At 43.7% G+C, this 27,410-nt stretch overlaps 1 protein-coding gene across 2 annotated transcripts in view; it reads left to right on the top strand.

Moving 5' to 3' along the window:
• Positions 1-27,410, top strand: part of DPT (dermatopontin) — a 350,410-nt gene that overhangs the window by 269,550 nt on the left and 53,450 nt on the right. The window contains exon 6 of one of the 2 annotated variants that reach the window (XM_082702819.1): positions 8,977-9,089. The exons of the other annotated variant lie outside the window; for it this stretch is intronic. The gene's annotated coding sequence lies outside the window, so the exon portion shown is untranslated. The remainder of the gene's footprint in view (positions 1-8,976; positions 9,090-27,410) is intronic. 2 annotated transcript variants of the gene reach the window in all.

Below are 27,410 nucleotides of genomic sequence, written 5' to 3'. Positions count from 1 at the left end.
GGACATCAGAAGAAAGCAGGAGTGGCAATCCTATATCAGATCAATTAGATTTTAAGCCAAAGACTATAATAAGAGATGAGGAAGGACACTATATCATACTCAAAGGGTCTGTCCAACAAGAAGATCTAACAATTTTAAATGTCTATGCCCCCAATGTGGGAGCAGCCAACTATATAAACCAATTAATAACAAAATCAAAGAAACACACCAACAATAATACAATAATAGTAGGGGACTTTAACACTCCCCTCACTGAAATGGACAGATCATCCAAGCAAAAGACCAACAAGGAAATAAAGGCCTTAAATGACACACTGGACCAGATGGACATCACATATATATTCAGAACATTTCATCCCAAAGCAACAGAATACACATTCTTCTCTAGTGCACATGGAACATTCTCCAGAATAGATCACATCCTCGGTCCTAAATCAGGACTCAACCAGTATCAAAAGATTGGAATCATTCCCTGCATATTTTCAGATCACAATGCTCTGAAGCTAGAACTCAACCACAAGAGGAAGTTTGGAAAGAACCCAAATACATGGAGACTAAACAGCATCCTTCTCAAGAATGAATGGGTCAACCGGGAAATTAAAGAAGAATTGAAAAAAATCATGGAAACAAATGATAATGAAAATACAACGGTTCAAAATCTGTGGGACGCAACAAAGGCAGTCCTGAGAGGAAAATATATAGCGGTACAAGCCTTTCTCAAGAAACAAGAAAGGTCTCAGGTACACAACCTAACCCTACACCTAAAGGAGCTGGAGAAAGAACAAGAAAGAAACCCTAAACCCAGCAGGCGAAGAGAAATCATAAAGATCAGAGCTAAAATCAATGAAATAGAAACCAAAAAAAACAATAGAACAAATCAACGAAACTAGGAGCTGGTTTTTTGAAATAATTAATAAAATTGATAAACCCCTGGCCAGACTTATCAAAGAGAAAAGAGAAAGGACCCAAATAAATAAAATCATGAATGAAAGAGGAGAGATCACAACTAACACCAAAGAAATACAAACAATTATAAGAACATACTATGAGCAACTCTATGCTAACAAATTTGACAATCTGGAAGAAATGGATGCATTCCTAGAAACATATAAACTACCACAACTGAACCAGGAAGAAATAGAAAGCCTGAACAGACCCATAACCAGTAAGGAGATTGAAATAGTCGTTAAAAATCTCCAAACAAACGAAAGCCCAGGGCCATATGGCTTCCCGGGGGATTCTACCAGACATTTAAAGAAGAACTAATTCCTGTTCTCCTGAAACTGTTCCAAAAAATAGAAATGGAAGGAAAACTTCCAAACTCATTTTATGAGGCCAGCATCACCTTGATCCCAAAACCAGACAAGGATCCCATCGAAAAAGAGAGCTATAGACCAATATCCTTGATGAACACAGATGCGAAAATTCTCACCAAAATACTAGCCAATAGGATTCAACAGTACATTAAAAGGATTATTCACCACGACCAAGTGGGATTTATTCCAGGGTTGCAAGGTTGGTTCAACATCTGCAAATCAATCAATGTGATACAACACATCAATAAAAGAAAGAAGAACGATATGATACTCTCAATAGATGCTGAAAAAGCATTTGACAAAGTACAGCATCCCTTCCTGATCAAAACTCTTCAAAGTGTAGGTATAGAGGGCACATACCTCATATTATCAAAGCCATCTATGAAAAACCACCGCAAATATCATTCTCAATGGAGAAAAACTGAAAGGTTTTCTGCTAAGGTCAGGAACATGGCAGGGATGTCCATTATCACCACTGCTATTCAACATAGTACTAGAAGTACTAGCCTCAGCAATCAGACAACAAAAGGAAATTAAAGGCATCCAAATCAGCAAAGAAGAAGTTAAACTATCACTCTTTTCAGATGATATGATACTGTATGTGGAAAACCCAAAAGACTCCACTCCCAAACTGCTAGAACTTGTACAGGAATTCAGTAAAGTGTCAGGATATAAAATCAATGCACAGAAATGAGTTGCATTTCTCTACACCAACAAGACAGAAGAAAGAGAAATTAAGGAGTCAATCCCATTTACAATTGCACCCCAAACCATAAGATACCTAGGAATAAACCTAAACAAAGAGGCTAAGAATCAATACTCAGAAAACTATAAAGTACTCATGAAAGAAATTGAGGAAGACACAAAGAAATGGGAAAATGTTCCATGCTCCTGGATTGGAAGAATAAATATTGTGAAAATGTCTATGCTACCTAAAGCAATCTACACATTTAATGCAATTTCTATCAAAGTACCACTGATCTTTTTCAAAGAAATGGAACAAATAATTCTAAAATTTATATGGAACCAGAAAAGACCTCGAATAGCCAAAGGAATATTGAAAAAGAAAGCCAAAGTTGGTGGCATCACAATTCCAGACTTCAAGCTCTATTACAAAGCTGTCATCATCAAGACAGCATGGTACTCGCACAAAAACAGACACATAGATCAATGGAACAGAGTAGAGAGCCCAGAAATAGACCCTCAACTCTATGGTCAACTAATCTTCGACAAAGCAGGAAAGAATGTCCAATGGAAAAAAGACAACCTCTTCAATAAATGGTGTTGGGAAAATTGGACAGCCACATGCAGAAAAATGAAATTGGACCATTTCCTTACACCACACACAAAAATAGACTCAAAATGGATGAAGGGCCTCAATGTGAGAAAGGAATCCATCAAAATCCTTGAGGAGAACACAAGCAGCAACCTCTTCGACCTCAGCCGCAGCAACATCTTCCTAGGAACATCGCCAAAGGCAAGGGAAGCAAGGGTAAAAATGAACTATTGGGATTTTATCAAGATCAAAAGTTTTTGCACAGCAAAGGAAACAGTTAACAAAACCAAAGACAACTGACAGAATGGGAGAAGATATTTGCAAATGACATATCAGATAAAGGACTAGTGTCCAAAATCTACAAAGAGCTTATCAAACTCAACACCCAAAGAACAAATAATCCAATCAAGAAATGGGCAGAGGACATGAACAGACATTTCTGCAAAGAAGACATCCAGATGGCCAACAGACACATGAAAAAGTGCTCCATATCACTCGGCATCAGGGAAATACAAATCAAAACCACAGTGAGATATCACCTCACACCAGTCAGAATGGCTAAAATCAACAAATCAGGAAATGACAGATGCTGGCAAGGATGCGGAGAAAGGGGAACCCTCCTACACTGTTGGTGGGAATGCAAGCTGGTGCAACCACTCTGGAAAACAGCATGGAGATTCCTCAAAATGTTGAAAATAGAACTGCCCTATGACCCAGCAATTGCATTACTAGGTATTTACCCTAAAGATACAAACGTAGTGAACCGAAGGGGCACGTGCACCCGAATGTTTATAGCAGCCATGTCCACAATAGCCAAACTATGGAAAGAGCCTAGATGTCCATCAATAGATGAATGAATAAAGAAGATATGGTATACATACACAATAGAATACTATGCATCCATCAAAAGAAATGAAATCTTGCCATTTGCGACAACATGGTTGGAACTAGAGGGTATCATGCTTAGCGAAATAAGTCAAGCAGAGAAAGACAACTATCATATGAACTCCCTGATATGAGGAAGTGGTGAGGCAACATGGGGGCTTAAGTGGGTAGGAGAAGAATAAATGAAACAAGATGGGATTGGGAGGGAGACAAACCATAAGTGACTCTTAATCTCACAAAACAAACTGAGGGTTGCTGGGGGGAGGGGGGTTGGGAAAAGGGGGGTGGGGTTATGGACATTGGGGAGGGTATGTGGTTTGGTGAGTGCTGTGAAGTGTGTAAACCTGGCGATTCACAGACCTGTACCCCTGGGGATAAAAATATATGTTTATAACAAATAAAAAAAATTAAAAATTTAAAAAAAAAAAAAGAATGTTACCCTGAGGGGAACTTGGGTGGCTTCGTCGTGAAGCGTCTGCCTTCGGCTCAAGTCATCCCCAGGTCCTGGGTTTGAGCCCCTCATCGGGCTCTCTGCTCCATGGGAAGCCTGTTCTCCCTCTCCCACTCCCCCTGCTTGCACTCCCTCTCTCGCTGTCTCTCTCTGTCAAATAAATAAATTAAAAATCTTAAAAATAAAAAAGAAAGAATGTCACCTTAAGTTTCTTCAATTTTGGGGCGAATTTCACATAAATTCAGTGATTTACTTACATTATTTGGACAGTTTAATCTAGAAAGGCCTGTTTATTCTCAATCCTTTTCCAGCTAAGAATGAAATGGTACTTAGATTATCTTCTCTTCATTCCTTGAAATCAACATCATTTGGTGGATGGAATGCGGCAGCTGGGATCCCATTGATCTGTGCTCTAGAAAACACGGAAGCATCAATCAATACAGTATTTGAACCTCTACTCACTGGTAGTAAATCCCCGGATTCACTGCTGACTGATCCGTCACATGGAAATGGGAAGGATCATCGAAAACCAACAGATGAGGTGGCCAAAATCATTAGACTGGAAAACACGTGGCTCCTCTGGTTTTGACCACCTGAATGACTGCATGGAATCGAAGACTCCACAATCACTTTTCAAAAGCTGGAAGGAAGCCTGAAGCTTGCCTACTTTAAAAGTCTTTTATTTATCATACTTGCTGTGTAGCTAATTTAGTGCTAAACTTTTAGATTAAGTTTCCAAAGGGACAACTGGGGTCATATATGTTTGCAAGTTCCATTCATGCATTCATTTTATTTACTCAGTCACAAATGCTATCTGTTATGTGTCACCTACCACATGAGGACAGAGAATATAACCTGCAACATGATCCTGTTCTCAAGAAACTTAGATAACATTAAGTATCATGGTAAACTTGAAAAAGATACAAATATGGGCAAAAATATTGCTAAGGAACATCAAGTCACACTGAACACTTAGGAAATGTTTCCTAGAGAAGGTAATGATTGTATTTGTTTCTAGAGGATGATTAGGAGACGGCTCGATTATGAAGGCAGTGGTGCCAGCGGGAGGGGAATTACAACAAAGTGAGTGTCACAAAGGCCCCTGAGGTCGGTAGCAGCAGAAGCACACAGTTCTCCCCACAGGGTGAGTGGGCGGGGGCGGTGACTGGATTGCTGTAGGTGGTCTGGGAAGAACTGGTAGATAGAAGGAGGTCAGAATCAGAATGGAAAGAGTTTTGCATTCCAAGCTAAAGCACTTCCATTTTACCTGAAAAGACACTTCTTTGGGAAACTTCTTTCTGGCTTCTGTGATGAGGGGAACTTCTCTCGGAAGTGCTTATACCACCATGAGTCTCTTCTGTGGAGCTTATCACAGATGTTCTTTGAGTTCACCTACAGGAGCAAGGGTTTGGTCCATGTCTTTCTCCTTGGCCACATTGCAAGCCCACTGTACTTCTGCTCGTCTACCACGCATACCTTTGTTTATCGTGGGTGCTCGACCAGCAGCTCCATGAGCGCAGGGACTCCGTTCGTATCCTTCAACTTTGTGTGGCCGGAATTACAGTGCCTGGCACGCGGTGGACATTTAGTAAATGGTGGCTGAGTGAACAAATGAATGCCAACCGTGGGGAGCCGCTGGAGATTCTCAGGAAGTGAATGCCTTGCCAGATCAGTCTTAAATGAGGAACTGGAGAAGGATCAGACCAGAGGCAAAGGGACTAGCTAGGAGGTTACAGGAGTAGTACTGTTGAGGTGAATACAGGTGTCTGAAGTAAAGTTCTGTCAGAGGAAGTGGCTGGATAAAACACACTTCAGAGCAGAAAACAGATTTATTGAGGAAGAAAACACCTTTGTAGATACTACAAAGCTTGGTATCTGTATCAGTTGGTATTTTATTGGCTGGGGGAATAAATGAAATTGAGATATCTAGGATGGCTATCACAGGTTGAGTTCCCACAAAATAGACTCAGGTACATGAGTTTTATGAGGAGGTGCTCTTGGCATTAACACCTGTGACGGGGGAGAGGCAGGGAGGGACTGGGAGGGGAGGAGAGGGAATAAACCAGGTTTTGCAGAGAAGGAAGCTGGGGTTGGATGCAGTCTCACGAAGTCCTCAGCCAACACTACGAAGAACTCTGACACTGAGATGGCCCTGTGAGTAGGCCTGAGTTTGAGGAGAGGCTGATATTTTATATTTTTGTGTCGGTCCTTCACTGAATGAACACTGCCCCAAGACAGCGGCACAACCTTCAGCAAGGCAGTCCTCTTCAACTCCAGCTGCTCTGAAGAGGCCTCATGGAGCTGCCCACCACCAACACTCCCACAGGGAAGGAAGCACCTCTTTCGGTCATGAAGGAGAATCCGGGTGGCACATCGCAGCAACCACTGCGATGAATCCCCATTCTGAGCAACTGAAGGGACAGTCGAAGGTGAATTTTGAGGGTAAACTATTAATTCAGTTTTTTAATATAAAGGCTAGAGTCTGTGGATCACCTGTGAAGAACAGCCTCAGAAGGTCTGGGTTGCAGTTGTGGAATCATTATAGTGGAAGCAGTGGCGAAAGATAAAGGAAACAGAGAAAAATTGGACCTGAGCAAAGGGAGGGAAAATAGGATGAGGCCAAGAGAAGATGGAATTTTAGACAAAGAAGCGAGTGACCATCCCTAAACCTACCAAGATAAGAACCCCAAACCATAGGCTGAATTTAGCAAACTTGCTGACTTCTGCCGAAGTGCTTGCACAGAATGGGGCAGGGGCAGAAACACGGTTGTAGCACGTGAAGGCCAAGCCGGTAGCAAGTGCCATTGCTGTGTGAGGATGGGGAAGACTGTTCTCTACAGACCCCGGTGTGGGTAGGGAAGCTGGATCACAAGGTAGTGGAGAGAGGGGGACACGGCGGTCAAGCAAGGTTTTGTTTGGTTTTGGTTTAAGACAGAAAGGGTAAAATATCTTTATGCCAAAAGAAGAATAGCCACTACAACGTCGAGGAGCAGCAGGAAGGGCTGGAGGAGAGCGCGTCAGGAGATGAGCAAGGATAGGCCCGAAGGCTGTGGGAAGGAGGACGCTTTACAGCGGGTGGGAGGGACTAAGGGAAGCGGTGGGCATGTGGAACTGGGAACTCACGCCTCAGTTTTCTCACAGAAGTAGGTCGAAGTGTCACACAGGTGATGACAGGGGTCCAGAAACAAGAGATGATGAAATTAGTGAACAAGAACATTGAACCCTCTTCTACAAATATGTTCCATATGTTCAAGTAAGGAAAATCCAAACATAGTGAGATAAATAGAAGATATAAAAAGAACCAAATGCAATTTCTAGAGATGCAAAATGCAATATCCAAAGTGGAAATTTAACCAAATGGAATTAACAGTGGCTTAGACCCCAGGGAAAACTCACAAGACTCAAAGACAGAGCAGCTGTTCAAATCGATCACAGGGCGGGAAAATAACAAACAAACTAGAAAAAAGGTGAGGAAGGAAAGGTTTGCAGAGGCACAGAGGAAATGTCTCCTGGGAGATGTTCAGAGGGCATAAACCTTGAATGACCTTCAACCTGACAAGACAGAGGTAGGAGTCAAGGAGATGCAGGTGAAGAGCTGATCCCAGGGTCCGTGGTGGAGTAGGACCTTTCATTTATTTATTTTCGACGCACTTACCAAAGCATGCTACCATTTCTGTGTCCTTTCTGTGTGCTATACTTTGTCCTCCGCCCTAAGAGATACAAAGAGGTACCAGATGCTGTTTACAGTCTGTAGAGGGAGGCAGGCAAGTTAGCAAGCAATTACAGAACAGGATGCTGAGTACAAGGACAAGTCTGTGGACATTTAAGAAGGTCTCTGCTTCCCAGGCCATGCAGAGTCTGTGCCCAGCTGACCATGAGCGTGAGCGCCTCCTTAAATTTCCCACCCTAGATGCGTCCCTGGTCTTACTCTTCCTGGCTGCTGGGTAGGACAAGTTAATGATAGTGGAGAGAAGTACTGGATTTAGGATTCAACTACCCATGGTTCCTCCTGTTGGTTCAGTGTTCCTACGTGCTTTAAGGCGCAATCCAGCATTTGAGGGAAGCCCGAGCCTTTGGATTCTGGAGTAGAACTGCTCATTGCTGAAGCTTTGGTCTAGAGGTCTTTCCTAGCAATAACACCACTAACAAACCAAAAGTGAAAATTAGAGCTACCCTACGACCCAGCAATTGCACTATATGAGGTATTTACCATAAAGATACGCATGCAGTGATCCGAAGGGACACCTGCACCCCAAGGTTTATAGCAGGAATGTCCACAACAACCAAGTAGGGAAAGAGCCCAGAGGTCCTCGGCAGATGACTGGAAAAAGAAGAGGTGGTGTATGTACACAGTGGAATACTATGCAGCCATCAAAAATGAAATCTTTCCATTTGCAATGACGTGGATGGAGCTAGAGGGTATTACATTAAGTGAAACAAGTCAGAGAAAGACAATTATCATGGTATCTCACTCATGTGGAATTTAAGAAACAAAGGACCATAGGGGAAGGGCAGGGAAAATAAAGCAAGATGAAATCAGAGAGGGAGGAAAAAACCATAAGAGACTCTTAACTGGGCACCTGGGTGGCTCAGTCATTTAGCATCTGCCTTCGGCTCAGATAATGGTCCCAGGGTTCTGGGATCAAGCTCTGCATTGAGCTCCCTGCTCAGCGGGAAGGCTGCTTCTCCCTCTCCACTCTCTCTGCTTGTGTTCCCTCTCTCACTGTGTCTTTCTCTGTCAAATAAATAAATAAAATAATAAAATAAAGAAATTAAATTAAATTAAATTAAAGACTCTTAACCATAGGAAATAAACCGAGGGCTGCTGGAGGAGACGAGGGTAGAGGGACGGGGTAACTGGGGGGTGGGCGTTCAGGAGAACACGTGATGTGTGATGAGCACTGGGTGTTCTATGCGTCTCATGAATCACGGACCTCGACCTTGGAAGCTCATAACGCACTATATGTTAGCTAATTGAATTTAATTAACATTTAAATTAAAATTAATAAAAGGTTAAATTTCTTTCATACCTTCCTCCTTTGACCCAGCACCCCCTTTTTATTTTCTACCTTCTCACCAATGACCCTGCATTGCACGTGTCATCTTATCTACTAGACTGTGAGCCATCTGAGGACCAGGACTACCTTATTCAATGTTGCGGGTTGGTTTTTTGTTTATTTGTTTTTGTAAAATATTTTAATTATTACAGTAATATATATATATATATATATATATATATATATATATATAACAAACTCTTCCATTATAATCTTTTTTATAATTAACGTATAATATATTATTTGCTCCAGGGTTACAGGTCTGGGAATAATCAGTCCAACACACTTCACAGCACTCACCAGAGCACACACCCTCCCCAGTGTCCATCACGCAGCCACCTTCTCCTGACCCCCTCCCCCCAGCAACCCTCAGTTTGTTTCCTGAGATTAAGAGTTTCTTATGGTTTGTCTCCTTCCACGGTCCCATCTTGTTTCATTTTTTCATCTCAACCTCCCATGACCCCCCCCCCCTGCCCTGCCTCTCAAATTCCTCATATCAGACAGATGATATGATAATTGTCTTTCTCTGACTGACTTATTTTGCTCAGCATAATACCCTCTAGTTCCATCCATGTCGTTGCAAATGGCAAGATTTCATTTCTTTTGATGGCTGCATAGTATTCCATCGTATATACATACCGCATCTTCTTTATCCATTCATCTGTGGATGGGCATCTAGGCTCTTTCCATAATTTGGCTATTGTGGACATTGCTGCTAAAACATCTGGGTACACGTGCCCCTTCGGATCACTACATTTGTATCTTTATGGTAAATACCCAGTAGTGCAATGACTGGGTCATAGGATAGCTCTATTTCCAACTTTTTGAGGAACCTCCATGCTGTTTTCCAGAATGGCTGCACCAGCTTGCATTCCCACCAACAGTGTAGGAGGGTTCCCCTTTCTCCGCATCCTCGCCAACTTCCATCATTTCCTAACTGGTTAATTTTAGCCATTCTGACCGGTGTGAGGTGGGGTCTCACTGTAGTTTTGATTTGTATTTCCCTGATGCTGAGTGATATGGAGCAATTTTTCATGCGTCTGTTGGCCATCTGGATGTCTCCTTTGCCAAAATGTCTGTCCATGTCTTCTGCCCATTTCTTGATTGGATTATTTGTCCTTTGGGAGTTGAGTTTGATAAGTTCTTTCTAGATTTTGGATACTAGTCCTTTATCTGATATGTCATTTGTGAATATCTTCTCCCATTCTGTCAGATGTCTTTTGGTTTTGTGGACTGTTTCCTTTGCTGTGCAATAACTTTTGATCTTGATGAAGTCCCAATAGTTCATTTTTGCCCTTGCTTCCCTTGCCTTGGTGATGTTTCTAGGTAGAAGTTGCTGCGGCTGAGGTCGAAGAGGTTGCTGCCTGTGTTCTTCTCAAGGATTTTGGTGGATTACTTTCTCACATTGAGGCCCTTCATCCATTTTGAGTCTATTTTCATGTGTGGTGTAAAGAAATGGTCCAGTTTCATTTTTCTGCATGTGGCTGTCCAATTTTCCCAGCACCATTTATTGAAGACTGTCATTCTGTCCATTGGATATTTTTTCCTGCTTTGTCAAAGATTAGTTGACCATGGAGTTGAGGGTCCATTTCTGGGCTCTTTATTCTGTTCCATTGATCTATGTGTCTGTTTTTGTGCCAGTACCATGCTGTCCTCATGATGACAGCCTTGCAATAGAGCTTGAAGTCTGGAATAGTGATGTCACCAACTTTGGCTTTCTCTATCAGCATTCCTCTGGCTATTTGGGGTCTTTTCTGGTTCCATATAAATTTTAGGATTATTTGCTCCATTTCCTATTTTAAAATATGTAATTCAGGGCATTAATTACATTCACAATGTTGTGCAACCATTGCCAGGATTTATTTCCAAACGTCTTCTCCAATTTTTGTATCCTTATCCCAGTGCATGCCACAAGTGTGATTTTAATCAATATTTATTAAATGAACTGTTGAATAGATGCATGAATTAATCTGACAGTTTAGAGACTGACTATAAATACACAGCAATTAAGATTTTCTTTTCCACTGTGCAGAGTCATGACAGAGAATAGAGGCTGTAGGAGTAGGAGTGTCTCCATCGAAAGTAGTGTCTTTAGAAAGAGAAGGAACGAGGAACTAATGAGGAATGAGGGTGCGTTTTTGATGAGGAAGCTACCGAACGGAACTCAGTGACCTCCACAAACAAGTGACAAATTCCTTTGCTAAGAAACAGACTTTCAGAAGAGGTGGGCCTGTTAGCCTTTTGCAGGTGGTTTGACTTGTGATGATGTTTACAAAGTACTCCACAGATTTTTCATGTTTTAATGAGTTTTATTTTCTCTCCTCTCTAAGAAGAGGACATCTTGGTTCTGTTATTGTCTTTGGACATGAAAAAAGGTTAGCAGGAGTCACTGTCCCCCGTGCCCCATCAGCATGTGAGCGCCAGCCCCGGGCATAGATGAGAGGCAAATCCTGGCCTGATTTCACAGTGATGGGCCGGTTCCGTCTAGAGGTAGGGAAGGAAGGGCAGAGTAGTAATCAGGTCTCTTAGGTCACACGGAAAATCAATAGCAGCTTGTTTCATTCTAGTGAAAATTTGTTAGGCATGCTGCCTAGTTTGCTAACATTCCCTGCTTCAAATTCTCCTGTGAGGACATTATCTGTCACCCAGGAGGGCCTGGTGTGGCCTAGCCCAGAGACTGAAGAGTAACAATGACGCAGGACAGTCCTGATAGTGGGGCCCAGTGGCAAGGGTCAGAAACACAACTCTAAGCACCTTCTCAGTGTCCTACTGGCTCCATGACTCTTTCATGTGTGTGTGTTTAGGTTCATGCAAACGTATGTAACTCTTAAGATAATTACTATAAAGCAAGCACCATAAATTGATTCCAACTAACTTTTTCTCCCCCTCAAAGTAACGGGTCTACTCACAACCTCCAAACAAATCTAAAAAGAGCTCACGGGACCTCCTTCCAGGGCAGGCGTGTGCAGGTGTGGAACAGGAACGAGTCTTAGTTTACTTTCACCCGAGTGAACGCGTTCCCGCTGTTTCCGGAGGAAAAAAACTTCACCCAGTGTGTTCTCAATTACTGGGTTCACTTCTTGACGGGAAAAAACCTCAGTAATTATGGCAGTTGCTGTCAAGGGAATAATGGTAACTAGGAGGAAAGAAACGGTCTTTAAGGGTTTTGTCAAGCAATCCACCCGCACTCAGTAAGAGCGAGTGGCCGACTGATTCCCTCACACGGGCTCAGGAGGCTTTTTTTTTTTTTTTTTTTTTTTTTTTAGCAAAAACTCAACCATCTACTAACTCTTTCCCTTTGCGTATTTCCCCACTCCTGTTCCCAACTAACTTCAAAGAATGAATCGGGATCCACACTAAACAAACAAACAGCAAAGAAAACCCACAAAACAAAATATTAGCTTAAACTTACTATAAAGATTCATGTTATTTATCAGTTAAAATTCAGCTCCCATAGGCAATAGAAAATATCCTATAAACTTAAACGAAGACTCTTTATAGTTCCTGTAGCTCAAATTGTTGCCCCTGAAATAGCTCTGGGGGATGACATGGGGAACACACGGGGCTGACATGGGGAAGACACGGGAATGACAGGGGTGACACGGGGAAGACACGGGGGTGACATGGGGAAGACACGGGAATGACAGGGGTGACACGGGGAACACACGGGGCTGACATGGGGAAGACACGGGAATGACGGGTGACACGCGGTGACACGGGATGACATGGGGTGACACGGAGATAACAGGGGTGACACGGAGATAACAGGGGTGACACGGAGATAACAGGGAGGTGACACACGGTGACACGGGATGACATGGGGTGACACGGGGGTGACATGGGGAAGATGGGGGTGACACGGGGTCACGGGGTGACAGGGTGACACGGGATGACACGGGGTGACACGGAGGTGACGCGGGGGTACTTGCGAGCAGGGCAGGGGCCAGGACCTCCTCCAGCGACGCGCGGGTGGCGCGGAGGCGATTTTCCGAGCTGCCTTCGCGATTCCTCCCTTCCTCCGGCCCCTTTTCAAAATGTAAATATTTTGTTGGGAAATTTACTGGTTCCGTCCTCGTTCCTCACTGAAGCTCCAGCTCGGGTTTCTCCCTCAGACCCGGACAGGGACGCAGGGACACCAGGAGGGCGGGGAAGGTCACCTCGGAGCAGGGCCTCCTGGGCGGCGGCCGAGGGGTCCGCGGGGGTCAGGCCGGGCCGCGGTGGCCGCCGAGTCTGTGGCTCCGGAGGGACAGAGAAGCCGCCGCAGGGCCGCGACCTCCGTCCGGGCCGCGACCTCCGTCCGGGCCTCCTCGCGCTGCCTCGTCCCTCCGGGGCCCCGCGTCCGCGAGGTGCGTGCGGGGCTGGGGGCCTCGGGGCGTCCGCTCCTGCCCGGGGACGGGGGCACAGGGGACGCGCGGGAGGCTCTGTCCCGGTCCCCACGGGCGCCTGCCAGCCCCGGACCAGAAGCACCCACTTTCCTCCCGAGTCCTTTTGTTTTCTGTCCCGTAGGTCACCTCGAGAGTCCCCGATGCTTCAATATAACATAATCCGAAAACTCTTGTCGCCGCAGAGGGCGCAGAAGCTCTCTGGGGTTGGGGAAGTGCGCGACAGGGGCCGCGGGAAAGGACAGAGACAGTGACGGGAGCTGGGAAGTCACACGCCCTCAGGACAGGGCCTCTGGCCCCTGGTGGCCAGCTCCGCACCTCTTCCTCCCTGGTCAGCGCCTGTCCTCGGCTGGGGGTGTGTGCGGGTGTGCGCGCGTGTCTGTGGGTGCGCGTGTCCTGGCCCCGTGTTCCCACGGGCGCCGACTCTACCGTGCACAGTGGGTGTGCAGCCCGTGCCGAGTATTCCAGAATTCGCCTCTGTGCAGACACAGGTGTAGCTGCGATCCCGAGCCCGGAGCCCGGAAGGAGCCTTTCCTCTCACTTCAGCAGCTGCTCAAAGCTACTGATCTCCCGTCCAACTTCTAAACCGAGAAACTTCATTTCTCTCACAAAAGATTAAAATTGTATCCACAGAGCTGACCTCAAATCAGAATTAACTGCTGTTCTGGAAGAACCTGACACATTTTCTAAGATCTTAGGAGAAAGGGACCATCTGGTGTGACAGTGCTGACAGCCTGTCCCAGGATGTGAGGCGTAAACCGGTTTGGGAGCAAACTGCTTACCTGCAGCCCAAGACAAAACACCTTCTTCGCAGGGGTGAGGGTCGGGGAGGTGGAATGACTCGGGTGACACAGCAGAAAAGCCAGAAGTAGAACTTGCAGGGCCTCTTGCTTCCTGCTTATCAGTGTCTCCTAGGACTCATCCTTGCTCCGACACCTTCGGGACGTTCGTAGGCCGAGTGTTTCTTCTCACACTTGTTGCTGCCACAGAGACCCTGAGTGCCCCGAGGTGGAGATGTCCTGCAGGACAGCACACACAGCTCCTCAGGAAGCCTCGCTGGGCGCAGGGCACCAGGCGTCGTCAAGCTTCTGTTAATCCACTCCGCCCCACACGCAGGTCTTAAAACTCTGCTGTGCTTATGGCTGACTATTTCTCTTAGAAAGAAAAACCCACGCTCTATGATTTTTCAACTCTGAAAGTAGCGTCTATATGTTTTCCAAACCCTCTTGGGCCTGGAATCCATCAACCATACCTCTTTGCAGACTTAGACCTAGATGATTGGAAGTAATATTGGCTCTTTCTTTGATTGTTATGAAGAAGTCCCAGAGATGAGACTAGATTCTCATTCGTATCTCCTCGAGTGAACATCTAAATTAGGAGTCGGCACTTTTCCTGTAAAGGTCACTTAGTAAATATTTTAGGGTTTCAGGCCAAATGGTCTCTGATGCAAGCTCTCAACTTTGCCCTTGTAGCTGGGAAGCAGTCACAGGGCCTAGACAAATGCACATGGCTGTGATGTAATGAGGTTTTATTTGCAAAAACAGGCAGCAGCATGGGCTTGGCCTGGGCCACAGTGTTTTTCTAAAATTTTCTAAAATACCCCCTTTAAAAATTGTCATGTACTTCCTATTACCATTATCTGAGATTTAAGAACGTTGCTAAACTCGCATGATCTATGCAGTGTATATACAACGGAATGTTACTGAGCCATCAAAATGATGACATCGTGCCATTTGCAGTGACACGGATGGAACTAGAAGATATTATGCTAAGTGAGAAAAGTCAAAGAAAGACAAATACCGTATGATTTCACTCATGTGGAATTTGAGAAATGAAACAGATGAACATAGGGGAAGGGAAAAAGAGAGAGAGAAAGAAGCAAACCATATGTGACTTTTTTTTTTTAAGATTTTATTTATTTTTCTGACAGAGATCACATGTACGTAGGCAGAGAGGCAGGCAGAGAGAGGAGGAAGCAGGCTCCCCGCCGAGCAGAGAGCCCGATGTGGGGCTCGATCCCATCATGACCTGAGCCGAAGGCAGAGGCTTTAACCCAGTGAGCCACCCCGGCGCCCCCCTATGTGACTCTTAACAGAGAACAAACAGGGATGTTAGAGTTGGCGGGGGGAGGGGGGAGGTTGGGTGGATGGGCATTAAGAAGGGCACTTGTTGTGATGCGTCAAGGCTGTTATATGTAAGTGATGAATCACTGAATTCTACACCTGAAACCAACTTTACTGTATATGAGAATTTAAATAAAAACTTGCAGTTGTGGGGCGCCTGGGTGGCTCAGTGGGTTAAGCCTCTGCGTTTGGCTCAGGTCATAGTCCCAGGGTCCTGGGATCGAGCCCCGTATCAGGCTCTCTGCTCAGCAGGGAGCCTGCTTCCTCCTCTCTGCCTGCTTGTGATCTGTCAGATAAATAAAAAAAAATCTTAAAAAAAAAAACGTGGAATTGAAAAAAAAATTTTTTTAAAACCTATCCATACATTTATGTGATTTTCTTGAAATCACAACATAAAAATGTACTTTTTAATTTTCTTTAATCATAACCTTACAGATTAAAAAGCACAATACATTCCTCCTGGCTTAATTCGAATTCTTTCTCTGAACACATGGCCATATTTTTATTTGGTCGTAGTTCGTACCTGCGACCCATTTGCTATCTTGTTGCTTATGCCCCATTCTCCTGTAGTGCCTCTGTTACATATTGATCTATTCTGCTTACTTATTTTTAAAGATTATGCAAGAGCTATTTCACTATGCTTATAAAGCTAGCTTACTAAAAATTCTCCTATTGTTAAATATTTGGATTTTTTCCCATTATTTTTCCATGAGCTAAATAGGGCTGCTATAAAAATCTTTGTACAAGTGACATCCAAAAAAGTTAAAATCCAAATGTAAAAGCAATGTTACTTCTGCTAGCTCTGCTGATTATTATGCTTGACACATGGTAACATTATACACTAAAAAATACAGCCAGAGGACTATTTTTTAAAAGCGACCAGATAGTGAATTCACGGAGTCACCCTTCTTGTTGAATGATGTCAGAAGACGGTCTTATGCAACTTTTTCTAAGACGTGTGATTTGATCTCAAATATATATTTTTTAATTCTGTAAATCTTCACAGCTATCAGATGTTCCTTCAGAGATTTGATGATGTAACTCAATATTACTGTGCATGCTTTCCTGGGCCAATGGCTTAAATCAATCTATGCTCAAATCGGGCACTTCAGGATTCTAAATCAAACAGTTTCATGAACTTTGTCAACATCAACATAATTAACCTCCTGTTACGGTTAGGCTCAAGCTCATAATCTGCTTTTTCGAAACAGGATAGAGTAGAATCTAAAGGTTAGAAGTTGCCTGTTAGAATAAAAGACTTTTCCTTAGCTCAAAGTTCAGACATGGCTTGGTATTTTCTGGCAGTAAATTCTTTGCCCAGATCCATGGGACACGCTGAGGTTGGAAGCAGCAGAGGGCTAGGTAGGGACGCTGTTCTCAGGCATTCCTCTGTAGAAAGGGCCTTTCTCAAGACGCTCTCATTCAGTTGGAACATTTCAGAAATACAAATCTAAAACAAGGCAACTGGCCAGCAAGCTACAGACTGGTTCAGAATGTTTGGTTCCCTGTTTACATCTTTGGGCATTTAACCCAGCGAGAGGCCGTGCTGAAGATCAGTCTACTGAAACTGTCAGTGGTAGAGAATCAGTTTGTGCTTTTTTTTTAATATTCAAAATATTCACTTTCATAAGACACAATAAAGTAATTATCAGAAAGATAAGCAAAAAATAAGGCATGCAAAATACCTACCCCCAGTTACACATTTACTATTAGAGATTATTTTTATTTTTTAGTATTACAATTAATATAAATATACGTATTATAATTATGTTACAGACCATATTAAATTAGAGTTAAAGAAATGCAATCAGAACAAACATAGCAAGGGACGATTATAAAAGCTGAACCCATTTTTCATTAAAAGTGTGTATATTGATGAATAATACAGCCTTTACCTTGTTTGTCGTAAATGAGTCGAAGGCCCAAACGGAATGCAGTTCCATGTTCAAGGGTCCGGGCTTTCGAGTCAGATAGCTGGTGTTGTCTCAGTCTCCCCCCGGCTGTGGGACCCAGGACAACTTGGCTGTCTTCGCCTGCATTTCTTCCTCTGTAAAGTGTGGATATCAATACAATCAAATAAGATAAAGTAAGACAATACATGGAAAGTCCTTAGGGTAGCATCTAGCTTAGTAATTGTTGCAAGGTGATCTCCAGCAGGTCAACCAGCATGAAAAAGCTTCGAGGAGGTTGAGTGATGAGAACATGAAGAGCAAACATGCATCTGGCTTCTGGGTACCACCTAGTAAAGGAGTCAGAGCTGCCGTGAATGGCCACTGCCTAATGGACTCCAGACGCGTGAGAGTTCAGCAAGGCTTCCAGACACAGATTCAACGGACACCGTCAATAACCAGCCAGGAGCTCCGGGGGAACACGAGCTGCCACTCATGTCATCCGACACCTCTCAAGTTTCTGGGAATGGAAAGAAAAAGGAAGGCATACAAGTTTATGGATAAATCATTCAAATTCTATAAAAGGCATAGAAGACATGAATAATGAATGAATGGAATTATCTGATATTGTGAATCTGTCAGTTCTCCCCTAAATTAATCTATATATTCCATATGTTCTCAGAAAGCCCCAGCAGAAGTTTTTAAGACAGACTGATGCTAAAACTGACATTAAAGAATTAAGTTTCACAAATAGTTGTCAATTTTATGCACATACGCACACACACGCACGCACACGCACAAAGAGGAGCAAGGAGAGGAGGGCATATACTAGCAGAGCAGCAGCACAACATGTGCAACAGATAAGAATGCCCGGGAATGGAGATGTGTGTAAGGAAGACATCCTGCAGAAGTGGGGAGCAGATAAATTGTTTAGTATATGGTGCTAAGAAAGCTGGCTCCTTGAAACTAGGAAGGAAAAAATATGCCCGTTGGGTAGAGAGAGATTTTTTGCAACAAGACCATCTGAGCACAGACGATAAGGGAGGAGAGTGTTGGGTCTGACTACACAAATGTTACAGATCTCTGTTCATCACGGGCACAGAAAATGTTGTTAATAGGTGTGTGCCATTCGAAGAGAATGTTCAAAGTTTAAAATCATTAGGATTAATGTCTAGATTAAAAAGGAATGCCTATTGGGGTGCCTGGGTGGTTCCGTTGGTTAAGGACCCAACTCCTGATTGCAGCTCAGGTCATGATCTCAGGGTTGTGAGATCAAGCCCCATGTCAGGTTCCATGCTCGGTGCAGATTCAGCTTGAGATTCATTCTCTCTCTCTCTCTCTCTGCCCTGCTAGTGCTCTTGTTCTCTCTCTCTCTCTCTCTCTCTCTCTCAAAAAAAAAAAAATCCTATTAATCATTGAAAAGGCAGGAAAATGGGTAAAGTATATGAATAGGCAACCCACAAAAGGCAGAAATCTAAATGCCTAAAGCTCAAGAGATTCCCAACCTCCCCTGTAGTGAGAAGCATCAGCATTAAAACAACAGTGTCTTGCCGCTTAATAGCCACTCAATGGAAAAAATTTAACATTAGAGGACTGCAGGATTTCAACAGGTTGAAAGAAACCAGAACACATACGCTTAGCTGGCAGGAGTGGGCCTGGCACAGTCTTTCTGGAAAGTAATCTGGCAGCTCTTCGGGGAATTAGAGTCTGGGTATCCTACAATACAGCGTCTCTCTCCTGATAACCTATGTCATCTTGCATGACAAAATCTTCCCTAAGCCTATATGGCTCTGCAAAGAAAATGTACGCTGCAGACTTCTTCATAGCAGCAAGTAGCTGCCCGTCATCAGAGGGAACGTCACACGGCTGCTAGAAGCAACACCCTAGGGAGCATAGCTAGAAGGAGCAAGTAAAAAAGTAAGAAACATAATGAGATACTATCATGTAAGCTAAAAGCACACACATGCCAAAAATACCGCTACACGTAGCACAGATATACGGAGAACATCTATCAAACATCCTAGAGGGCTGCCTACTTAACGTTAGTGAATATTAATGGGAAATAGGGGAACCTGAAGCAAAATAAGAAAGAGACCTTATGTGAGGAAATGTCATAGTGCACCATCAACTCAGAGAGATGTCTCATTAAATCAAAGCTTTGCACCTAAAATCCAAAGAGTTTAAAAAAAAAAAAAAAAAAAAGGAGACACCCAATCCAGAACAGAGTGTTCCCGAAGGCGCTCTTGGAGCTCAGCAGGCGCTATTCCTGAGCATGTGGAAACGCAGGAGCCCCATGGGACTGAAAAGGCAGATTGAGTCCCTGTTCTTAAATTCATGAGCCATGGTTCTTCCGGAGTGTTCTTTCAATCTCTTGACGTTCTTTTCCATTCTGCAACACTAGGGAAGATGAGCCTCGCGGGGAGTGGAGGGCACAGTTTCTCCATCCGGAGAATCTGGTGATAAACTCCTTCCTGACTGCGGTATCCTAGAAACGCTCGCTTTGTGTTCTTGCCTGAGTGATGGAGTCCGTGTTTTTCCTTTACATGCTGGCAGGAGCAAATGTCTTACCATGGCTGCTGTCCAGAGAATTCGAAGCCAGAGCTTTGCTCTGGGCGAGCCTCCAGAAGAGTAATTTGGATCCCGTAGCTGAGAAGCCCTCAACTTTAAGGAGGACCCAGAGGCTGTGCTAACTGCCTCTTCAAGCCTTTATAAGTTGAGGAGGGAGAGAGAGGGGCAGCCCTCAGTCATTCCCAAGTCAGCCTTTCCCAGCCATCGTGTGCTGGCCTTACGTTGATTTCTGTTCTTTTTACAGGATCCCCAGGTGCTTAAGAGGATTTCAAAAGCAAGAGGCGAAACATTACCCGAGATAGTTTATGTTTTTGTTTTAGATCTTCTCCTATCTCCGTACTGGATATGATTAGTTGGGTAAACATTTCCTCGTGCGTGTTGTATTGGTGAGAACTTTTCAGTGTGGGAGAAACAGCAGTGCTGGACAGAGCAGGCAGGTTCCCCCATGAGGCTGTAAGAGGCCTCGGAAGGCCTGCCGGTCCCACATCCTGTGTTCTTCCGAAGCTGAAAGTCCTGTTTATTCTTATTAATTCTATTCTTCAACCATTTTCAGTATCTTAATGTAGTATGCTGTTTATAAACAGAGTCTCCTCTCACAATTTTAACAAGACTGCTAATTAGCTATTCTCATTCCTAGTTTACAAGTAAGGAGTGGTCTCAGAGAGGCTCCTGCCTTCCACAGGTGATGCCAAATATGGCAGACCCATGAGGCTGTTCTGTTCCATGTGGGTCTGTGTGGGAGCCGTCGCCATGCTGGTATGAAAAGCTTCTGTTAAGATACAGATACATTTTGGAAACTGAGTCATCCTCAGTACCTTGGTCTTATTCATTGGTTCAGATTAGGTAGATGTGGCCTCAAAAGCAGGACCTTGAAAGGATGAAGCAGAGAAAAATAACAAGGGCCCATACTTGGGACACTCACCAACTAAGGAGAGCGACATAGTGGCCAGCACACAGGAGAGGACCAGTCCCTAAAATCCCCCTCCCTTCCTGTCTGGCACAAGGTGCACTGGGGAATGTTCAGGAGAGAAAGCTGGGCACCAGAGACTGGATTCCAGAAGAGGTGGCAAAAGAAAATTGCAGACACTTGGGAAGGGTGGTGAAGACTGTCCGCGGCAAACATAACCGATCTTTCCAGTCCTAGTACTCGCACCAGGTCTGTTCTCTGTGCCATTTTTCTAGTTAGGGCAGATGGTACTGAAGCAAGGTATAGGTTTTGATGCCTGCTCGCCGCCTCTAAGTCTGCTTGAGAAGACTGTGAGAAGGAGCCTATGGCTTGTCAGTTATGGGTCAGGGATATTGACTTTCGATCGATTGCCCAAATGGCCCGTGTAACAGGTTAATAATAATTGTACTTGCAGTGATGGCAACTTACTATGTGTTAGATGCAGCACCAAATGCTTTAAAAATATCTCATTTCATGTCTTCTGCCCATTTTTTGATTGGGTTATTTGTTCTTTGGGTGTTGAGTTCGATAAATTCTTTATAGATTTTGGATACTAGCCCTTTATCTGATATGTCGTTTGCAATATCTTCTCCCATTCTGTCAGTTGTCTTTTGATTTTGGTGACTGTTTCCTTTGCTGTGCAAAAGCTTTTGATCTTGATGAAATCCCAATAGTTCATTTTTGCCCTTGCTTCCCTTGCCTTTGGCGATGTTCCTAGGAAGATGTTGCTGCGGCTGAGGTCGAAGAGGTTGCTGCCTGTGTTCTCCTCAAGGATTTTGGTGGATTCCTTTCTCACATTGCGGTCCTTCATCCATTTTGAGTCTATTTTCATGTGTGGTGTAAGGAAATGGTCCAGTTTCATTCTTCTACAGGTGGCTGTCCAGTTTTCCCAGCACCATTTGTTGAAGAGGCTGTCTTTATTCCATTGGACATTCTTTCCTGCTTTGTCAAAGATTAGTTGACCATAGAGTTGAGGGTCTATTTCCGGGCTCTCTATTCTGTTCCATTGATCTATGTGTCTGTTTTTGTGCCAGTACCATGCTGTCTTGATGATGACAGCTCTGTAATAGAGCTTGAAGTCTGGAATTGTGATGCCACCAACTTTGGCTTTCTTTTCCAACATTCCTCTGGCTATTCGGGGTCTTTTCTGGTTCCATATAAATTTTAGGATTACTTGTTCCATTTCTTTGAAAAAAATAGATGGGATTTTGATAGAGATTGCATTAAACGTGTAGATTGCTTTAGGTAGCATAGACATTTTCACAATATTTGTTCTTCTAATCCACGAGCACAGAACATTTTTCCATTTCCTTGTGTCTTCCTCAATTTCCTTCATGAGTACTTTACAGTTTTCTGAGTACAGATTCTTTGCCTCTCTGGTTACATTGATTCCTAGGCATCTTATGGTTTTGGGTGCAATTGTAAATGGGATTGACTCCATAATTCACTTTCTTCTGTCTTGCTATTGGTGTATAGAAATGCAACTGATTTCTGTGCATTGATTTTATATCTTGACACTTGACTGAATTCCTGTACAAGTTCTAGCAGTTTCAGAGTGGAGTCTTTTGGGTCTTCCACATAAAGTATCATATCATCTGCCAAGAGTGAGAGTTTGACTTCTTCCTTGCTGATTCAGATGCATTTAATTTCTTTTTGTTGTCTGATTACTGAGGCTAGGACTTCTAGTACCATGTTGAATAGCAGTGGTGATAATGGACAACCCTGCCATGTTCCTGATCTTAGCGGAAAAGCTCTCATTTTTCCCCATTGAGAATGATACTCACTGTGGGTTCTTCATAGATGGCTCTTATGATATTGATGTATATATCCTCTATCCCTACACTGTGAAGAGTTTTGATCAAGAATGGATTCTGGGGGCGCCTGGGTGGCTCAGTGGGTTAAGCCTCTGCCTTCGGCTCAGGTCATGATCCCAGGGGCCTGGGATCGAGTCCCGCATAGGGCTCTCTGCTCAGCAGGGAGCCTGCTTCTCCTCATCTCTCTCTCTGTCTGTCTCTCTGCCTATTTGTGATCTCTCTCTCTGTCAAATAAATAAATAAAATCTTTAAAAAAAAAAGAATGGATTCTGTATTTGTCAAATGCTTTTTCAGCATCTATCGAGAGTATTATATGGTTCTTGTTTCTCTTTTATTAATGTATTATATGACATTGATTGGTTTGCAGATGTTGAATCAACCTTGCAGCCCAGGAATAAATCCCACTTGGTCGTGGTGAATCATCCTTTTAATGTGCTGTTGGATGCTATTGGCTAGTATTTTGGTGAGAATTTTTGCATCTGTGTTTATCACGGATATTGGCCTGTAATTCTCCTTTTTGATGGGATCTTTGTCTGGTTTTGGGATCAAGGTAATGCTGGCCTAATAAAATGAGTTTGGAAGTTTTCCTTCCATTTATAATTTTTGAAGCAGTTTCAGGAGAGTAAGTATTAATTTTACTTTAAATGTTTGGTAGGATTCCCCTGGGAGGCCATCTGACCCTAGGCTCTTTTTTGTTGGGAGACTTTTAATTACTGCTTCAATCTCCTTACTGGTTATGGGTCTGTTTAGGCTTTCTGTTTCTCCTGGCTCAGTTGTGGTAGTTTATGTGTCTCTAGGAATGCATCCATTTCTTCCAGGTTGTCAAATGTGTTGGTGTATAGTTGCTTGTAATATGTTCTTATAATTCTTTGTATTTCTTTGGTTTTGGTTGTGATCTCTCCTCTTTTATTCATGATTTTATTTATTTGGGTCCTTTTTCTTTTCTTTTTGGTAAGTGTGGCCAGGGGTTTATTAATCTTACTAATTCTTTCAAAGAACCAGCTCCTAGTTTTATTGCTTTGTTCTACTGTTCTTTTGGTTCCTATTTCATTGATTTCTGCTCTGGTCTTTATTATTTCTCTTCTTCTGTTAGGTTTATGCTTTCTTTGCTGTTCTTTCTCTAGCTCCTTTAGGTGTAGGGTTAGGTTGTGTACTTGAGAGTTTTCTTGTCTCTTAAGAAAGGCTTGTATAGTGCAATCATATCTTAAGTGTCATTTCCTCCATAACTTATTGCCTTCTACTTAAAAGCCTTCTTTTATTTCCTCTAAGCTGGGGATTCATAATCTTTGGTCCCAAAGACTCATGGATAGAATTTTTGGGTGGAAAAGGGAGGATATATATATGTTTGAATTTAAATCGGAAAAAAATGACATTTTTGCTGTTGAGGGTGGAGAGTTTATTGTGTGCAGTAGTTCTCCCCTTGATTTACATTAGAACCCCCTGGGAGCTTTTAAAATTTATTTTATTTTGTTTTATATATTATTTTTTATTTGTATTAACATATAATGTATTATTTGTTTCAGGGGGACAGTTCTGTGAATCAGCAGTCTTATACAAGTCACAGCACTCACCATAGTACATACCCTCCCCAATGTCCCCACCCATCACCTCCCCCATCATCTCCAGCAGCCCTCAGTCTGTTTCCTGAAATTAAAAGTCTCTTATGGTTTGTCTTCCTCCCCAGTCCCATCTTCTTTCATTTATCTCTCCCTTCTCCCCAAGACCCCCTGCCCTTCCTCTCAAATTCCTCATAGCAGAGAGATCATGTGATAATTGTCTTTCTATGATTGACTTATTTCACTTAGCATAATACCCTTTAGTTCTATCCACATTGCAAATGATAAGATTTCAGTTTTTTGATGGCTGCATAGTATTCCATTGTGTGTGTGTGTGTTTGTGTGTGTGTACCACATCTTCTCTATCCATTCATCTGTTGGTGGACATCTAGGTTCTTTCCATAGTTTGGCTATTGTGGACCTTGCTGCTAGAAACATTCAGGTGCACATGCCCCTTCGGATCACTACATTTGTATCTTTAGGGTAAATATGCAGTAGTGCAATTGCTGGGTTGTAGGGTAGCTCTATTTTCAACTTTTTGAGGAACCTCCATGCTGTTTTCCCGAATGGCTGTACCAGCTTGCATTCCCACCAACAGTGTAGGAGGGTTCCCCTTTCTCTGCATCCTCACCAACACCTCTCGTTTCCTGACTGCTTAATTTTAGTCATTCTGAGTACCACCTCGGAGCTATTAAAAGGGCTTCTCCCTTAAGATGAATGAAGAAAATCACAATCTCTGGGGATGGGGCTGGAGCATTAGTACTTTTTTTTTTTAGGATTTATTTTATGGCTGCATTTTTAATCCTCATAGCCATCCTACGAGATGGATACTGTCATTATCCTCATTTTACAGATGATTAACTTCTGCATATTTCACTTACTCCTGAATTTGTTACATGGCATTGAACATGTGATTTAAATACATTTGGTTCTCCAAAGTACCTATCATAGTGCCTTGCTCTAATGAACTAAACTTTTTAATGCTTACTGAAATAATCACTGCACTCAAGATAGTCATCTTTGGGTTGATATAAAGCAGTGACAAAAAATATTAAGTACTTGGACAGGTTAGTTTTCCAGGCTACTCAATGAACTAAATTCTGGCTATTAGGAATGACAGGTTGGTACAAAGGTAAAAGTTCAGGATCACTGTAAGGGCTGGTTCAGTCCAGAGCTCCTCTGGGATCAGCTGAGACCTTCATTTAGACTGTGCTGTGGTTCACCCTTCTCTCTTTGCCTATTCTTCTTCCTTTACTCTCTCTAAAGGCTTGATCTCAAAGACTCTCTCCAGCAAACCTCCTGCACACAGGTGTCCATGTCTCCATGTTGAAGGACCCAACCTAAGACAAAAGGAGCCCAAGACAGATGGACCACATTTATTAATATTATGTTACTTTCTTTTTTTTAAGATTTTATTTATTTATTTGACAGAGAGAGATCACAAGTAGGCAGAGAGGCAGGCAGAGAGAGAGAGGAGGAAGCAGGCTGCCCACTGAGCAGAGAGCCCGATGCGGGACTCGATCCCAGGACCCTGAGATCATGACCTGAGCCGCAGGCAGCGGCTTAACCCACTGAGCCACCCAGGCGCCCCAATTTTATGTTACTTTCATAGACATGGTATGTGAGAATAGAAACTGTACATGCTTTATGATCAGAGAGATCAATGCTTATCTGGGATCAGCTCAGGGAAGTTACTTTCAAAGAACCAGCTCCTCATTTCGTTGATTTGTTCTACTGTTCTTTTGGTTTCTATTTCATTGAATTCTGCTCTGATCTTTATGATTTCTCTTCTTAAACTTTCTGCTACTCCATCTTCCAGAAGCTTGAATAAGCAAGAACAGTCTCCTTCTGATTCATTCATTTAACTCATACATACTGAAATTTTGCTACTGTGTGCCCAGGACTTGGGTTTAAAAAGTAATAATGGTTTATTTTATTTAAGAGTAATAATAACCCAATTCCCTTGGGTGCATTCATTCTTAATTCCCCAAATGGCCCTTCATAGAGTAAAGTCACCTTGCTTTATGACAAAGGAAAGAGGTTCAGAGAAGGCATGTTGAAGAAGAAGCTAGCTCAGTTCTCACCAGACTTGGACAGATGGGAGCTGGAGAGGGGGCCTGTCAGGAGAGATGGGACGTGAGCCCTGAGTCACCTGTGACAGAGCACAGGAAGAAGATGGGGCTACATAACATGTGTATAAGAAAGCAGCTGTGTTTCTTTAATAACTCATTAGAGGTCAAGTGTAGGCTCCCGGGAAAGATGGAGCCCCTGGGAACCACAGACACGGAGTTTCCACCCACTCTGGATTCTTCACTAGGAACACCCATTGGGGACATTATCCTTGGTGGGGGCTGACCACCAAGGACGGAGGCAGGGCCAGGGGCCGGAGAGCATCATTCCCTCAAAGGTGCCAGGCAGCTGCAGACAAATTGTGAAAGATCACTCGGACCCCTTCCCCTAAGAAACAAAAGCCTTAAGTTGTCTGTGGGAGGGCAGGTATCCCTGTCACCCCCAGAACAAGAGTAAAGACCCATTAGGACTGGGGGAAGGGGAGCAAAGCTCCACCCCTGGGTGAAGGAGAAGGGGCATCCCTGGGCCACATTGGTAGAAGCACTCTCTGCTCTGGAGGAGTAGGACCAAAGAGAAAGACCCACCCCAGCAATCTGAGCCCCAGGACCTGCCTACAAGCAGGAGGCAACAAGCAACAGCAGTCGGTGTTGGGGGTGAGGAGGAAGCAAGTAGGGAGCAAGTAGGGAGGTCCGCTCTGCTGCCCAAGCACATAGAAGAGCAGGCGCTGCAGGGGTGTGTGTGGTGCTGGGACGCTGAGGGTCAGCCCCCACCAAGGATAATGCCAGAAAAATCTGAAGCTGGCGGTACCGTGAAAATAACCACAGCAACATCAAAAGCTAAAGCTCGCCCAGGTGGCCTTTGGGCTTCCACTCATCAGGCCATAAAAATGGCGTTGCCTCCTCTCCATTTCCATTCTGGATCTCTGACCTGAGCCAGTCATCCCCTCTGCTTCGTCCATACACTGGCACTTTCCATCCCACCATGTCTCTGAGCTGCACCCTGCCTTATTTCTGCAAATCTCCGCTTGACGCCCCTCTCCTCTCGGCCGCGCGGAGTCTGCTGCTTCGACTGCCCGTG

This window comes from Mustela nivalis (genome assembly GCF_964662115.1).
Source record: "Mustela nivalis genome assembly, chromosome: 16".
NCBI classification, from domain to species: domain Eukaryota; kingdom Metazoa; phylum Chordata; class Mammalia; order Carnivora; family Mustelidae; genus Mustela; species Mustela nivalis.
This window is presented reverse-complemented; position numbering and strand designations above follow the sequence as displayed.